The sequence below is a fragment of the Macadamia integrifolia genome, chromosome 8, assembly GCF_013358625.1.
Source record: "Macadamia integrifolia cultivar HAES 741 chromosome 8, SCU_Mint_v3, whole genome shotgun sequence".
Lineage (NCBI taxonomy): Eukaryota > Viridiplantae > Streptophyta > Magnoliopsida > Proteales > Proteaceae > Macadamia > Macadamia integrifolia.
In genome coordinates, this window is record NC_056564.1 from 14,789,590 (window position 1) to 14,792,880 (window position 3,291).

The following is a 3,291-nucleotide window of genomic DNA, read 5'->3' on the forward strand; positions in this document are numbered from 1 at the left end:
AAATCAATCCTAACATAATTACTTTTTCATTCATTTATTGTTTGAAGAGCTATGACTAATTCTCTTCAGACTCAAGATTTTCTTCTCCTATACTTTCTCTAAATCAATCTGGGTGGTATTCTAGAAAACTTTGGACCACTCCTAGAGCTATCCTTCCTTTTGAAATAGAATAGTGGATCTCAAAAACCACTTTAATGAAAAAACCCTCTGTGACACTCTTGGTAAATTGGCTTTCAATGCAGTGATGTACATTATGTGGTGGAAAAGAAACAATAAATGATGGACTTCCTCTTTGAATACTTTAGAGCAGATTTGGCATGCTATCTCTTTCGAAATTAGAAATTAAATTCTCCTCAATTGTGTTATTTGTCGTGATACAAGCAGAAATAGATAGCTTGATTCTTTGTGGGACTTTCTCTCTTAACTTCCCTTCCCTTCCCACTCCCATTTGAGAAGTGGGAAAGTGAAAATGTAATTGAGTCTTGCATTAGTATCCTCAGTGTCGAAGTCTATGAGATGACCTTATTTACAGTTCATATGTAATACATAAGGGATGATTATATAGAAATGCCATGAAAAGTTTATTCTTCCTAATAATGGTATATATTGCCAAATGCGTCTTGATCTCCCATTAAACAATAGGGTTCATCAAATCATCAGATAAATCCCACAAGACACAATCATAATTGAATACACTAGACCCATTTCCCACATTTCTTCCACCTTCTGCCTCTTCTCCCTCCTCATCCTGCCCTCTCCCATTCAATCCCTCTTGTTGATTACCTCCACCACCAGTGCAAGTACTCCCTGAACACATACTCTGGCTCCATGGGGATGCTTCCCCATCGTTACCATAAGATGTTGGACCAAACTGGTAGCCAGAAACCGCAGCCGGAAATTCATTCCAGGGCTTGTTAGTAGTGGCCATGGCTAGTGTTTCTGCTTCTTGCATGGCCTGGGAGAGGCCTACTTTGATTTTCTGTGAGGTGGTTGTTGTAGAGCTCCCTCCAACAGGTTTAGGGAGTTGTGGAGATGCTTCAAACTCAGGTGTAGAGGCTTGGTGTTGGAGCTGAAAGTCAATGCGCCTCTTAGTTAGGAGGTGGAGCATCTCATCCTTGAAGCAACCGAGTGCTGCCTCGGCAAGATGAGCTACCTGGGATGGGGCTAGCATGGTAGCAATTTCAGCCACCAGGTGGGAGAAGGGCTTGTGTGTGACAGGGTCAATTCCCATCCCCGATAGCTTCTTCTTCAACTTGGTATTCCAGCGGTTCTTGACATCATTGCCAGTGCGGCCAGCTACTTAGGCAGCGATTAACGACCACCTGTTAGATCGCCAATTTATGGTTAATCATCCATCCAAGTAAAATTATAGAATGACAAAGGTGGGGTCCCCCCTTTACAAGACCCACACTAGGGTTAAATAGGGATTCACGTCTTTCAAGATGGACCCCACCTTTACAAGACCCATACTAGGGTTAAATAGGGATTCACGTCTTTCACGATGGGCCAATAAGGGGTCACTGAGCCACACTTATTACAAATTACTGATCTACTGAAGATAGGGGAGGGGGTAGGACGAGGGTTGAACCAACTACCTTCTCTAGACTTACGCTAGAACCCAACTACCTACCTACTAGCCATTAAACAAGAAGCTCAACCCTAGACATTCCTGTTTGATAGGGGAGGGGGTAGGACTATGGTCGAATCAATTACCTTCTTTAGACTTGCGCTAAATCCCAATTACCTACCTACTTGCCATTGAATAAGAAGCTCAACCCTAGACATGCCTGTTTGTGTTACAAATGTTTGTTAATAAAGATAATGAGCAACCAACACTCATAAAACTATAGTGGGTGATAATAGGGGTGAAATATGACTAATTTGCTATGCATTTTTTAAAACCCCAGTCCAACCTTGAATTCTCTTAGCTCAACCCAAGTCTAGCTCAACCTTGAAATTGAACTAAGATATCACTACTGCCCATGTCAAACCTTTTCGGGCATAGTTTAGGACCAACCTGACTTTTATTGACCCTAATCATGTGAGGTTGGAACTTGATTGACCTTGATTTTTATCAGGGCTAAACCTGGTTGACCGACTTTTTTTTTTTTCCTTCTTCTTGCCATTTGTGTCTTCATATATCTATTAAAGAAGAAAAGAAAAGAGAAGAAAAGAGTTAAAAAGCCTTAAATGTTATATGTAATGATTAATATATAATTAAAAAAAAATTGTTGGACTGGGCCGGGGCCAGGCTCGGCATAGACCGAGACTCAGTCGCTCAGCCCAAGCTTTGTCCTGCCCATAAATGTATATGTGATAGTTAGATTAATAAAAAAAAAAATTATAGTTGGACTGGGCTGGACCGGGCATAGCCTGAGACTCAACCCAAGCTTAGTCCTAACCGGCCTGGCAATTGGCCTGAAAATCCTAACCAAGGCCCTTTCCAGGCTCTTGGCAAGCTTAGGCGCACTCAGTTCATAGGCCAACAACAGAGTGAAGCTTGACAATGGTTTGTTCTTCTGCTTCTGAAAACTCGCCGTGATTCAGATCTGGCCGGAAATAGTTGGTCCACCGGAGACGACAGCTCTTCCACACCGTTGCAGACCTGACAGAATTAGGAGAGTGAAAATGCGAAATGCAATTATGTCGTATGAGGGAAAAAGATAGAGAGAGAGAGAGAGAGAGAGAGAGAGAGAGAGAGAGAGAAGAACCAGCATTCTTGGGGATGAGGTGCCAGTTACGGGTGCCGTGTTGGGCGATATAGGAAGAAAGCTTGTTGTCTTCTTCAGGGGTCCACTGTCCCCTCTTCACGTTTTCCTTCTCACAACACGGGATCCGACCCATCTCAAAATAATTCCAACCCTCTTTTATTAATAGAAGAACGAATCGACTTCTCTTCTGATCGGTTCAGAGATGAGACCTATTAAAAAAAAAAAAAAAATCCCACCTCAAGAAGTATATTTTGGTTGCTGAGCGAAAAGTAAAAATGGTGGTGGGGTATCAATAAAGAGGTTAACGTGGATGGATAGTCCATGGGTGTAGACCATCGAAGTCTCATGATTTCATTAAAGAATTCAACGCCGTTGAGCGTGTGAAGCACCCGGCCGGTACCTCACCCTCAAGATGCCTGGTCAACTCTCTCTCTCTCTCTCTCTCTCTCTCTCTCTCTCTCTGTGTGTGTGTGTGTGTTGACTGCTTGGAGGAAATTATATAGGGCTTCTCAGAGGCTGGTTGGGCACCGTAATTTCTTCTTAGGTCATACAAAACCAGTTTCTTTTATCTCCCCCACCC

The 3,291-nt window shown here is 42.7% G+C and overlaps 1 pseudogene; it reads right to left on the minus strand.

The window, feature by feature from the left end:
* Nucleotides 1-571: 571 nt before the first annotated feature.
* LOC122085484 lies at nt 572-2,844 on the minus strand (annotated as a pseudogene).
* Nucleotides 2,845-3,291: the final 447 nt, after the last annotated feature.